Source organism: Rhinopithecus bieti, unplaced genomic scaffold (assembly GCF_001698545.2).
Source record: "Rhinopithecus bieti isolate Rb0 unplaced genomic scaffold, ASM169854v2 scaffold_6380, whole genome shotgun sequence".
NCBI classification, from domain to species: Eukaryota; Metazoa; Chordata; class Mammalia; order Primates; family Cercopithecidae; genus Rhinopithecus; species Rhinopithecus bieti.
Window position 1 is genome coordinate 11875664 of NW_016806642.1, and position 14494 is coordinate 11890157.

Here is a 14494-nt window from a genome sequence, read left to right on the forward strand (position 1 = left end):
TTTTTTTTTTTTTTTTTTTTTTTTTTTTTGAGACGTAGTCTTGCTCTGCTGCCCAGGCTGGAGTGCAGTGGCACGATCTCGGCTCACTGCAACTTCTGCCTCCTGGGTTCAAGCAATTCCCTGCCTCAGCCTCCCAAGTAGCTGAGATTAAAGGGGCCTGCCCCCCCCCCTGGGTAATTTTTTTTTTTTTTTTTTTTTTTGTATATTTTATAGAGATGGGATTTCACCGTGTTGCCCATGCTAGTTTTGAGCTGCTGACCTCGTGATCCTCTCAGCTCGGCCTCCCAAAGTGCTGGGATTACAGGCCTGAGCCACTGTGCCTGGCCATTGGATAGTTCTTTATAGCAATGTGAGAATGCACTAATACACCACCTTTAAGAGGAAGTGTAATTTTCTTCAAATGCTTAGGTGGGTTGAATTCAGTATCAAACATGGTAGTCCAAATTGCAGAATAGTGCTAAAATACTGGTAGAGGAAAAACAGAAAGAATTTGGAATGCCAGTAGTCAGAATGAATACCAAATGATTTCCACCCCCGACTTCCCACCCCAGCTATTATTTCATTTCCCATAGGTGGTCTGTCCACATACCATGTCCTTTAACTCCTGGAGGCAAGCATTTGAGCTGGTCTCTCCATCTGACCCGCACTATTCCCTTGCCCATCTGGACTATACTAATCTCTTTCTCATCTAAGAGCCTAGATGAGATTCAGCTCAAGCATCACCTCCTTAAGAAGCTATCTCATTTTTTGCCCAGGTTTGCTCTAATGCTGAAGGTTCTTTTCCCTGTACTCCCACAGTGCTTTGCACATGATTCTAAAAAGTGATTGTCTCATTGTCCTACCTATGCAGGCACCAAATGAATGAGTGATACAACAATCTCTAGGCCGGGAGCGGTGGCTTATGCCTGTAATTTCAGCACTTTGGGAGACCGAGGTGGGCGGATCACCTGAGGTCGCGAGTTCGAGACCAGCCTGACCAACATGGAGAAACCCCATCTCTACTAAAAATACAAAATTAGCTGGGCATGGTGGCACATGCCTGTAATTCCAGCTACTCGGGAAGCTGAGGCAGGAGAATCACTTGAACCCGGGAGGCGAAAGTTGCAAGTTGCAGTGAGCCAAGATCACACCATTGCACTCCAGCCTGGGCAACAAAAGCGAAACTCCATCTCAAAAAAAAAAAAAAGAAACAAAATAAAACTCTAGACAGAGCTTTTGTAGTTAATAGAGCTATTTTCTTTACCCAGAAAAGTGGAGGAAGGGAAGAGAACTTAATAGCAAACCTTGAGCAGCCAGGAATCTGATTGTCTTCTTGGCGTTTAGCTCCTGGGCTATGGCAATTGAGAAGCTGGATATTCTCCAAACCTCAGGATATTTTATCTTTACAGTCACCCTCAAGTCCCAACATTCCTTTTATTCCTGAGGCCAAAACTCACCAGGAGCATTCCTTTCATTATTACCCTCCATCAGAAGCCCACTGCATCAGCCCTCCGCATCCTGACTACCGGTTCTACTGACTGCAGGTCCCACCAACCACGAATCAAAAATATGTTTTTTAAAAAAATAAAAATAACAATACAACAATAAAAATACAAATTTTAAAATACAACATAACTATTTACATAGCCTTTATATTGTATTAGGTATTAATATTATAAGTAATCTACAGATTATTTAAAGTATATGGAGGATGTATACAGGTTATATGTAAGTAATACTCCCTTTTATATAAGGGACTTCAGCATCCATGGATTCTGGTATGGCGAGTTTCTGAAACCAGTGCCCTGTAGATACCAAGGAACAACTGTACACTATCTTCTAGTGAGTTCCAAGGCAAGCTAAGGGCTGCACAAGAGAGATTCAAAGACCCCTTGTGTGAAATCATTATCCTGTAAAGTTGCAGCATTTATCTCTGGGAATAATTCTAGAGGAAGATTCTGGTGTCAAGAAGGTAACAGAGTGTCACAATAGTCATGCAAGTTAGGAATCATCCCCATTTTGTAGTTAAGGACACCGAGGCTAGTGAGGTTCAGTATAATAGTCAAGGTTGCACAGAAGAGCCAATCTCTGACTGCAGCTCCAGCTGGAGCCACAGTTCCTGTCCTTTCCACTACACTGCAGTGCCTACATTGTAACAATCTGCCTCCCTGCCTGAACTGAGCCTTTAAAACTCAATCTTCTTTAGCAGGGAGCACTTTTAGACAGAGTGAGACAATTTCCTTACTAGTACCTTTTTTTTTTTTTTTTTTTTTTTTTACCTGAACTATCCAAGGCCAGAAGTCTCATCACGAGGAGTAAGATTTGTTTGCAAGTTTCTTATTCTCTACAAAGGCACCATTGTTTTCTATTTCTTCACTTGAGTTGAATTATTTGTTTGTATCTTACTCTTTCAAGGTTTCACGGCATTGCAAGTTCACTTTCCCAGGAAGCTGGCTTTGAGACACATTTGCATGTGGAAAGTTTACTAGGGAGTGAAGGTATCAGGGCCAGAGTGGGAAGCTAAACAGTGATGCAGTCACAGTAAAGGCTTCAGTCAGTTCCATGGGAAGCTCTGAAGCTGAGATGACCTGCAGAGTTGTGCCAAACTGAAGCAAGGAGGCCAAGGTTTTATATCCTCCCCCTTTGCTGTCAGTCACTGAATACCGGGTGGCCCCAGAAAAGTGGCTGTTCTCTTGGGAGAGGAGGTGCTCTTCAGCCAAGGACGTTAGGGGAGTGAGTGCTCAGCGGCAAGCTGTCAGAGGGCAGCCCTCCCAGCCTCAGCAGAGTGAGAGCGTCAGTGTAAAGGGAGAATCTGTTACACGGTATGTCTTTGGGCTCCTGGGAGGAATCACCTAAGCTGATCTCTCCATCTTGCCTGCGCTACTCCTTTTGCCATCTGTACATGTGTGAATGGTATACAGAAGGTTTCCAACACAGGGCCCACTATCCTTGGTATATCTCAAGAGTCCCGTAAGTGCTAGTGGTGGTAGTGAGCAACCTGTGCCTGAGGCCCTAAGAAGAGGCGGGATGATCAGACACAGCTTGGTGGAAGAGCCTTTGACTAAGAGTAGAAAACCTACTTTTGCTGTTCTCTGTGTGGATTTGGTATGATTTATTTGTTCTCTGAGCTTATTTATTGGGGTTGATACGAGAAAGTCTTTAGCATAGCTCTTAGGATATAGTAGGCTCTCCATGAATGCAAACTCAGTCCCATTTTCCCTTCATTTTATATGGTGAGTATTGGGTTAGATATTAACTAATATCTTTCCAAGTTCTTAAATCCATACTGGAATATCGTAATACATTCTCAGATTTTATTTCATTTTTATTATGTGTTCTTTATCAACTAAGCTTATAATTATCATTATCCATCTTTTTTTTTGGGGGGGGGGGTCGGACAGAGCCTTGCTCTGTTGCCCAGGCTGAAGTACAGTGGGGCGATCTCTGCTGACTGCAACCTCTACCACCCAGATTCAAGCGATTATTGTGCCTCAGTCTCCTGAGTAGCTGGGATTATAGGTGTGTGCCACCAAGCCTGGCTAATTTTTGTATTTTTAGTAGAGATGGGGTTTCACCATGTTAGTCAGGCTGGTCTCGAACTCCTGACCTCAAGCCATCCGCCTCAGCCTCCCAAAGTGCTGGGATTATAGATGTGAGCCAGCACGCCCAGCCCCTATCTTTTTTTCATTTGATTTTTATAGCCATGAAATTCCTAGCTGGAGCAAACCTCAGAAATAGTCTAAACTCCTTATTTTACTCATGAGTAAATGAGCACAGTGGTCAGGGAAGGGAAGGAAACTGACTTGTTCAATGTCACATAGCAAGTAATGACAAAGTAGATAACACCATTAATGTTTCCTGACCTATCCCAAAGCTTGTCAACCACCCCACAAACCCCAGCTGCTGCTGGTACGTTCCAGCCTATAAGGCAGCATGATTTGCTTTCCTTGTGTTAACATTATTCTAGCATGTAATGTCTGTGTTTAAGGCAATGACCTGAGAAGTACTTTTATTTCCAGTGCTGCACTTATTTTGCAGGGTTTATTAATTTTATTTATGTATTTGATCTCTCAAATGAAATAATAAACTAATTAGTAGGACAATTTACTGGTGTGCTCTGCCAAGGGTGTTTTACAACCTTGGTGCAAGCTTGTCTAACTGTGATGTCAGCAGATCCACTTTCTGCCCTGCTGCCCTTAATTTCAGCCATCAGATACGTGTGGCAGGTGGCCCTGTGGTGGGGACTTGTGCCTCTGGGAGGCATGACCAAAGATGTCAGGTCATGGGGCAAAAGAATTTTCGCCCAGAAGTCTCCCTGGAATTTGATCCACAGACAGGGTGTTTCATATTGCTTAAAGGGGTGGGACTGGGGTTCCCAGGGAACAGAATTAAAGTTCCTAGAACAAGAATTTCCAGAGAATACGGGAAACTGTGTGTGGAGAAGCACTGGAAGTCACAACTGAGAGGTCCATAGTCCATCAAGATTAAGAGCAAAGCAAAGAGGCTGGGTGCAGTGGCACACGCCTGTAATCCCAGCACTTTGGAAGGTTATCTGCTTGGGGCCAGGAGTTTGAGACCAGCCTAGCCAACATGGCAAAACGCCATCTCTACTAAAAAATACAAAAAGAAAATTAGCTGGGCATGGTGACATATGCTTGTAATCCCAGCTACTCGGGAGGCTGAGTCATGAGAATTGTTTGAACCTGGGAGGAGGAGGTTGCAGTGAGCTGAGATCATGCCATTGTACTCCAGCCTGGGTGATATGCAAGATTGTGTCTCAAAAAAAAAAAAAAGAAACTTTGTGAGGCTGAGGCGGGTGGATCACGAAGTCAGAAGATGGAGACCGTCCTGGCTAACATGGTGAAACCCCGTCTCTACTAAAAATGCAAAACATTAGCCAGGCATGGTGGTGGGCACCCGTAGTCCCAGCTACTCTGGAGGCTGAGGCAGGAGAACAGTGTGAACCCTGGAGGCAGAGCTTGCAGTGAGCCAAGATCATACCACTGCACTCCAGCCTGGGCGACAGAGCGAGACTCCATCTCAGAAAAAAAAAAAAAGAAAAGAAAAAAATTGCAAAGCAAGGGGCAGTACAGGGAAATCAATTCAAAAACAATAGACACTGGGACATTGCAAGACACAGAAGCAGGATAGAAGAGGTTCTGGAAAACACAAAGTCATCAGAACAAATAGAGAAATAGTGCCAAAGCTGTGTTTGGTGTACGTGGACTTTCCTCCAAGGTGGCCCCATGTGTGTTCTCATAACAGCCAGTACTTATCTCTATCCTTGTCATTGTTTACTTGTCTGTACTCATTTGACCATGAGCACCAGTACATCACCAGGGTCTAGAACCATGTCTAGAATATAAGAGGGGCTCAATAAACATTTGTTGAAGAAAAGGAATGATGAATGGACGACCTGGTAAATGAATAGGTGAATCAATCTGTCAAAGCTACTGGGGGTCCAAGGTTTATGACCTATATTATATTCATCTGCTGTCTTTGATGTAATCAGCAGAACCCAACCAGAGACAACATTTTTCAATTATTCATATTTATTATAGAGTGATTCAACATAGCAAAGGAGGCTCTAACATAAAAGTTTTGAACTTCTCTTGATTAAATTTTCTTTCTTGTTAATGCCCACTACATACATGAATGTATTCTTTTGGGATAGAGGTAAAGGGTCTCCATATTCTAAAGTTCTGAAGTTAGAATAATTTCATCCAGATTCCAGACTAACTTCTAGATGCCTCCACTTGTCTACTAGCTGCCTTGCTGATATGAATGCTGTCACTGTCCTGTCTGCTGCTAAATTGTCACTGCAGATTAGATGCAACATGACAGTTCTTGTCAAATCAAGTTCCAAATCTCTGGCTGGGAACTGGCTGGAACATTAGAAAGGAAGAGGGTCAGTGGCCCTCTGCAATGGGAGCTAAGAAAGCTCAGGATCCTGACACTCTGCAGTAGGGAACTCCCATCCTGTTATTGGTTCCCCTAGGGGTTTTATTGATCACACCTGTGCTATGATTGGATGTATGCAAATTAGAATATTAGATATAATTTGTGTACATGCTGGCTCTGCTACCCTCATCCAACAGCTGTAGAGTTTTGGGGGATGTGCAGATGAGGTAACCCTAATACGATGCTGTTTACATATGGTGGTTCTCATTGGGACACAGGCAGTCCTCGTGTGTTGATGATCATTAAGTGGTAGGGCCAGAATTGAGACTTGTGATCTTAATTTATAAACTCACTGTCTATATGGCTCCGACAGGACCAAGCCTCAGAGATGCTGGGGTGGTAAACCCAGGCAGGTGCCAGAGCATGGAGATGTCTTGGAGATCTTTTGCAAATACATATAATTGTTTGAATAATAAGGCTTATAAGGCCTGCCATTCATTCTATGCCTATCACACACTAGTCACTATACTAAGGTCTTTCAAAATAGTACTTAATGTTACAACAAGCCTGCAATGATATATTCTCCCATTTTAAAGGAGGAAACTAAACTTTAGAAAGGGGAAATAACTTGTCCAGAATCACACAGAGCTCACATGTTATTAAGAAAATATACTAAATTTTCACAGAGAGTAGTAATCATAACCAACAAAGATGTAAAAACTAGGGTAAAACAAACAAATGAAAAGCAGCTATCTATTGTCTTTTTTACTCTGTGATTAGGAAGATAGCAAAGATAGTGCTTATTAAAAGGTTTACTCTGTAGTACCTATGAACAGCTTATTTCTGTGTTTTTTTTTTTTTTTTTTTTTTTTTTTTTTTTTTGTGGGGAGGAGCTATGCTTGAGAACTTTGGGCTTATTCCAATATCTAGAAGCAGAAACTTTTCTAGGCTTCCAGACCCTCTCAGCTAACAAAATGCAGTCACATTCTGGTCCAAGACCTATGTCATGTGTAAGACCACAATAAAAGACCAAATACTAGGTTGTTGCAAAACTAATTGTGGTTATTGCCGTTAAACATAACTGCAAAACCCACAATTTCTTTTTTAGTATATGTGTTGCCAAAGCGAGCACAAAAAAACCACAATTACTTTTGCACCAACCTAAGAGAATGTGTGTGTGCTCAGGTCTCTCCTTTGAGGTGACTAAAATAGTGTCTTAGGCAGTTCACACAGCTGGAACAGAATATCATGGCTTTACCAATAGCACTTATCTCTCACATTTCTGGAGTCTGGAAGTCTGAGACCAGGGTGGCACCATGGTTGGGTTCTGGTGAGGGCCCTCTTCTGGGTTGCTGACAGCCAACTTCTTGTATCCTCACACAGCAGAAAAAGAGTGAGAGAATTCTCTGGAGTACTTTGTATAAGGGCACTAATTCCATTCATGAAGGCTTCACCCTCATGACCTAATCACCTCCTAAAGGCCCCACCTCCTAAGACCATCACATTGGGGGTTCCAATTTCAATATAGAAACTTAGCAGGGGTGGAGAGTCATAAACATTCAGACCATTGAAAATAGACTTTCCTATGTAGTCACAGCTTGGAAAGAACTGGTTAAATTTTTTACCTCGTTAGGGGTAGAGGTTCTTCACCAAAAGTTGTTTAACAATGCTAGAGCCCAAACATGAGCACTTTAAATTTTTCTCTGAACCCTAAAGTTCTATTGTATATTTAAAAGAAGTTACTTTTTGTCCCACTGTATTTGTAGTTTGTGTATTATTTCAGTCAGTAACATGTGCCAGATCCCCTTTCCCTGCTTCATGTTTCTCCATGGCACTTATCGCCATCTGTCATACTTTCCATTCAATTATTTATTTGTTTATTGTCTTTCTCTGTCGCCCAGAATGCAAGTTCCATAAGGGTAGGAATATAAGTCTAGTTTGTTGTTAAATCCCCAGTGTTCAAATCAATGTTTGGTACAGTTAGACTCTCAACAAATATTTATGAATGTATAATGATGTATGGGTGGATGGAAGAATAGATGGGTGGATGTATGAATGATGAAGGATGGAAGGATGATTGATGATGAAGAATGGAGAGTGGGGGATGAATGGATGGATGATGGATGGTTAGATGGATGGATGATTGATGATGAAGTATGTAGGGTAGAGAATGAATAGATGGATGTGTTGGATGTATGATGAGTGGTTGGATAGATGGATGGATGGATAGTTGGATGGAAGGATGAATGGATGGATGGATGGATGGAAATGTATATAGTTGGTTGATGGATGTGTGGATAGTTGGTTGATGGATGGATGGACATGCCTTATTGGCTATGAAAATTTGGGATAAAATTATAGTAATTAAGATAGCATGAATATTTGCACAGAAATAGAAAACTGGTGGAACAAAATATAGAGCCCCAAAACAGACTGTGCATAGTAGAAACTTTGTCATCACAGATACATTATTTCAATGTAGAAATGATGAAATGAGAAATAAATGGTACCAGGACAAAGCATAGCTATACAGAAAGATTGCTTAATTCTGACTTTATATTATATAAATAATATCAAAAGCATAACTTTAAAAATATTAGAAGTAATTATAGGCCTTTATGACCCAGGTGTAAGAAAGAATTTATTGAGTAAAACTAAAAAGAAGCACTTACCTTAAAGGAAAATTAGGTGTTTAATACTGAGCATCAATTTCCTCTTATTTAAAGTGGAAACATAAGATAAATTCTCACAGTATTTCAAACTTTTTCACTATTATTATACCTGTTATAGTATATTACACCTGTTACAGTGATTTGTGATCAGTGATCTTTGATGTTTATAATTGTTTGTAATTGTAATTGTAATTGTTTCAGGGCACAACAAACCACATCCAAATAAGACGGCAAACTTAATAAATGTTGTTTGTGTTCTAAAAAAAAAAAAAGATAAAATGGAGAATGCAAAAGCAACAGAGAAAATAAATGAAACAGAGTTGGTTCTTTAAAAGATCCAAATTTACAAATCTTTAGCTAGCTTAAGAAAAATGAGAGAAGAATTAAATATATTTCATTACATTAAAATTTTAAAAGTTTAATATGTCATTTTAAACAAAATGTTCACATAGGAAAAGTATTTTCAACATATATACCCACATAAAAGTTGGTATTGAAAGCAAATAAATTAGTATAGAACATAATTATAACACACCCCCATATACCACCACATATCTTAGTCAAATAATATCATTTTACTGTTTTGCTCTTTACTTAGTATCCTCTTCCTATAACTTGTGCCCACACCTATTTTAGGACTTTACTAAATGTCACCTTCTGGTGAAGTCTTCCGTAACTAACCCAGTAAAAATGGGACTCCTATCCTCAGCACTCTTTTTTTCCCTTCTCTGCTTCCAGTTTTCCCATGGCACATATGACCATCTGACATACTGGGTGTTTTACTCTCTCTTTATTGTTTTTATTTATTTATTTATTTATTTATTTTAGTGTGTGTTGTCTCCCTTCTATAACAACCCAACAGAAAAATGGACATATGGAAAAGCAAATCACTGAAGGGAAAACCTAAATGGGCAATTAAATAAACTACAGAAGAATGTTCTATCTCACTATTGTGTTTTAGCATGTAGAGAAATACGTGCTAAAACACAATAAGATATTTTATATCTATCAAATTGGAAAAATGTTTAAATCTGATCTGACAATACCAAATGCTGGTAACAATGTGAACTAACACCAGATTGGTATAAATGCTATTGTCACTTTGTAGAGCACTATCTAATAGGCCGGGCACAGTGGCTCAGGCCTGTAATCCCAACACATTGGGAGGATGAGGAAGGTGGATCACTTGAGGTCAGGAGTTGAGACCAGCCTGGCCAACATGGCGAACCCCGTCTCTACTAAAAACACAGAAATTAGCCAGTCGTGGTGGCGGGCTCCTGTATTCCCAGGTACTAGGGAGGCTGAGGCAAGAGAGTTGCTTGAACTGGGGAGGCAGAGGTTGCAGTGAGCCGAGATAGTGCCACTACACTGCAGCCTGGGGGGCAGAGCGAAACTCTATCTCAAAAAAAAAAAAAATAATAAAAAGTAATAATTTTGAAGATGCATGTACTCATGTACTCCACGGCACAAGTCCACCAATAAATCTCACACACAGGTACCCAAGGAGTATACGTTGTCCATTGCAGCATTATTTGTGTTATCAAAATTTGGAAACTGCCTAAATACCATCAAATATGGATAATTAGGCTAAAATATAAACATGTGATAAAATACTATCTACATGTTAAAAAAGTTATATCTAATGGACAAAATCTTGAAAATATCGTATTAGAAAAAATAGACTAAATGGATACCTACAGTTAGGATACCATCTAAATAAAGTTCTAAAACATGCAAACCAGTAGCATGTATTGTTTATGAATACAAATTTGTATTAGAAACAGAAAAATTTGCATGAAAATTTAGGAGAGTTGTTACCTTTGTGGAATTGGGAAGGAATTCATGGGAGAGTTTGCTTATTTCTACAATGTGTTATATTTAAAAACAAGATCTGAAGCAAATAAGACAGAATGATAGTATCTGACCAAGCTGGCATCAGTACATAGGTTTTTGTTATAATTATGTCTATATTCAGGTTCATGCTTGAAATATTTAACAAGAAAATAAGTAGGAGGCACTTGAGTGTGACTTAAGAGGGAATAAAATTCAAGTTGTTGCATTCCAAATAACAAAATGCAACAAGGTAAAATTGTAAACTGAACTTTGTGTGAGTCAGAGCCTGTGCCCAAACCCAGATTTAGTGCCTTCTTTTCGTAATGGTTAATGAGATTAGGTTTTGGAACCAGACATTCAGGGTTTGAATCTTGGCTCAGACACTCATTAAGTGTTTAATACTGAGCATCAATTTTCTCTTATTTAAAGTGGAAACATAAGATAAAATGGAGAATGCAAAAGCAACAGAGAAAATAAATGAAACAGAGTTGGTTCTTTGAAAAGATCAAAATTTACAAATCTTTAGCTAGATTAAGAAAAAAATGAGAGAAGAATTAACTAAAATAAGAAATGAAAGAGGGGACATTTCTTCCAATTTTACAGAAATCAGAAGGATTATAAAGTAGAAAACAGGACTTCCTAATGTAACCACACAATGATTACATTCTTGCATGCTGCCCAGATGGAGCCAATTTTTCAAGGCAGGGCAATTGCAATAGAGTTTTTTACATGTAGAGCCAGCTAATGGAAGACTAGGATTTTATTCTGACTCAAATCAGCCTCCTAGAGCATTTTGGGGCAGGATTTTTCAAAGGTAGTTTTGGGGAAGGGGTGGGGGTGGCTAAAGCAATGGGTGCTTGCTGCTGATTGCTTGGGGTACAATCATATGGGTGTGAGAAATGGTCCTTCTGCAGTGCTGGTCACAGGTGAGGTCACAGACATGGTTGCTGGGTCCAGGTGGAGCCACAGGTCATCAGACATGCAAAAAAAAAAAAAAAAAAAAAAAAAAAAAAAAAAAAAAAAAAAAACTGAAAAGTTATTTCAAAAGGCCATTCTTAGGTTCTGCAATAGTGATGTTATCTGCAGGAGTAACTGGGGAATTTGCATATCTTGTGAACTTTGAATAATGGCTAGCAATGATTTCACCTTAGCAAAATTCAGGTTTCTCTATCCTCCTAGCCTTCTGGTTTCTCATTAGCTTTAAAAGGTGGTTGGGATTTGGGAAGGCTATTATCATTTAAACTATAAATTAAGTTTCTCCCAAAGTGACCTTGGTTTAAGCCCAGAAATAATGAAGGGCAACTTGAAGACTCAAGGCAAGAAGAGAGTTGGTCAGGTCAGATCACCCTCACTGCCGTAATTTTCTCACTGATATGATTTTTGCAAAGGTGGTTTCACTAACACCAAATATGATGAAGATTAAATGAGAAAATATTTGTAGAGTGCTTAGCATACTTTATGGCATATAATATAAAGGAAGATCGATGTGTGTTTAAGAGCTCCAGGTCTTTACATAAAAAGATATGAACTTGAAGCCTGTTTTGAATTCCATGCTTTCTGTCATTTTTTTGTTTGTTTTCTACAATAACCCTGTCAGGTTGGACTTACTATCCCACTTTATGTACAAGAAAACTGAGACTTACAGAGGTCAAATAACTTGTTCAAGGTTACCTAACTCTTAAAAGACAAAAATGGGAATTAAACCAGGTCTACCTCCAGAAAAATATAACTGTATATTAATACCCTGGCTATATATCACTAGTTTTATGAGTAGACTAAGTTGAATTTCTAAAAAGCACTACAATAATCTATCCTGTAACCTTTTTTCCCTTGAACAGGGAGTCAACCATTCATTTCTGATTAAAACTAATAATAAGCCTCTACTTAGTTTATATATATGTAACTCCAAATGTGTAAAATAACTGAGTTGTTGTAATGGGATATTGTTACTAGATAAATATTCCTGCCTTAAACAGATTCTTGGTCTTGGAATACACTGGAAAATCACTAGGCTGTGATATTTTATTTTATTGAGTTTGTGTGTGTATATATTTTGAACCATAAGATCTGTTTTTTGTTTTACTGAGTGCTCTGAAAAATTGCTGCCTTCCTGCTTTCCATCTTCTTGTATCTTTTATGAATCCAAATGGAACATCACTTTTTATTGTCACTGATTATTTTGAATGAACAATTTTCTTAGTATAATTTTCGTCAGGTCAATTTCATTAATTAATTCTTTTGTTCATTCATTCACACCCTCATTCCTCCCTTAGGCAGCAAACATTGATGGAATGACAATTGTGCCAGTCTCTGACTAGGTTCATGGGAAGCAAAGTTTAATAAGGCATAAAAACGTCATCAGAGGCACTCGCAACCATGGGAGGCAGAGATGGAAATGGATAATTCCAGTGCAGTGTTACCTTCAGAACGGAGGTATTCCTGGGGAATAGGGAGTCCCCAACTAATTGAGAGAAGTGATACAGAAATTGTGATATTGGAGCTGGAACTTCTGTTTGCCTCTTTTCTGTCTGGAAGAATAATGCATGCTCTCTGTAGAAAATTTGGAAAGCCTAAAGAAACAAGGGAAAAATAACCTGCAATCGTATTCCAAAGATGACCACTGTTATTTTTGAGGACCAACCCATGGATAAGCTTAAACTTATCAACAATTTTGTTACATTATACAAAATATATTTTCTAGATACTCGACATCTAAAAATTTGTTTTTATATGTACATATTATTCTTCTACGCAGAAATACCAACTTTTTAAAAATTCCTCTGTGGGGTGTTTCCCTCTTACGAATAACCCTATGATGAATATCCCTGTGCATAAATACCAGTCTGCCTTCATAATTGTTTCCTTAAGAAGGAATCCAGCCAGCCTGGGCAACATGGTGAAATCCTGTCTCTATAAAAAAATGCAAAAATTAGCTAGGCATGGTGGCACACCTGTAGCCTCAGCTACTCAAGGGGCTGAGGCAGGAGGATCACGTGAGCCCAGGAGGTTGAGGCTGCAGTGAGCCATGATTCCGCCACTGCACTCCACACTTCAGCATCGGCAACAGAGTGACACCTTGTCTCTTAAAAAAAAGAAGACAAAGAAGAAGGAATGCAGAAGCTGAATTACAGATTAAAGGGTCTGATCGCTTTTAAGACTCAACATTTTCTCCAGTGCCTGCCTGTTTACTGATCTCAAGGCAAGAGAGCCCAAGCCCTTTAGAAAGTCAGATGAATTACAAATGTGGGGAAGTTCTTTAAAAATTCTTATACTGTGTATGTGTAGACATGTATGTATGTACATATGTATGTATCTCAGACACAAACAGACACACATATCCTGATTCTCTTCTAAGAGGCATTCTGTGACTACCTCTTGCCTCGTGCACAGTGGTCTGTATTTGTTGACTTTTTTGTCAGTTGTATTTTTATTTTATCCATCTCTCTATTCCCAGTGCCTGGTGTATGGGAGGAAGTTAGTAAATGTTTCTTGACTGAGAGAGAAGAAAAACAAGACCATTAAATAATTAATGTTTACTTTTTTAATATCATGTTTTGTTTGTTTTCAGCACTCAGGAAGACATGGTGGTGAGCCCTGACTCTCAGTCTTCATGATTGAAGAACTCTTTTGCACAACACAAGGGTAAATATATCTTTCTCCTTGGGAAAATTTCCCACAAATATCTCTGGGTTCTCTCGAAGTGGTAGCTTTTGTATTTTGTGTTCCTTCTTAAAACACATCAGAGGGTTCATAGAGCCTTTGGAATTAGTGCTTCGGGTTGCTTTTCTCTAGTCGACTTTGTGTTTATGGTTACAGGAAGAGAATATTGATTCTCTTTTGTCTTTTCTTTAAGTACCTAGAAAATGTCATTAGGATCCTTAGGTTTTCCTGCCTCTGTTTTAGCCACTTCTAATAGATCATCTCAGATGGGCTTGATTTTCAACAGAACTGTGTTAGCTCTCTTTCTTAAATGTACCGCTCCACCCCACTGCCCATTTCAATATACTTACCAACAGAGCAAACTATTCTCAACTGTGGAAAATGAAGTCAAACAATATGCAAGATAAATGCAGAAACATGGAAAACAGGCTTGGAGATTTATGAGCACA

General features: G+C 39.2%; 1 protein-coding gene across 1 annotated transcript in view; it reads left to right on the top strand.

Moving 5' to 3' along the window:
* Positions 1 to 14494, top strand: part of DAB1 (DAB adaptor protein 1) — a 1277266-nt gene that overhangs the window by 596838 nt on the left and 665934 nt on the right. Inside the window, exon 3 of the mRNA XM_017877258.1 lies at positions 13954 to 14027. The gene's annotated coding sequence lies outside the window, so the exon portion shown is untranslated. The remainder of the gene's footprint in view (positions 1 to 13953; positions 14028 to 14494) is intronic.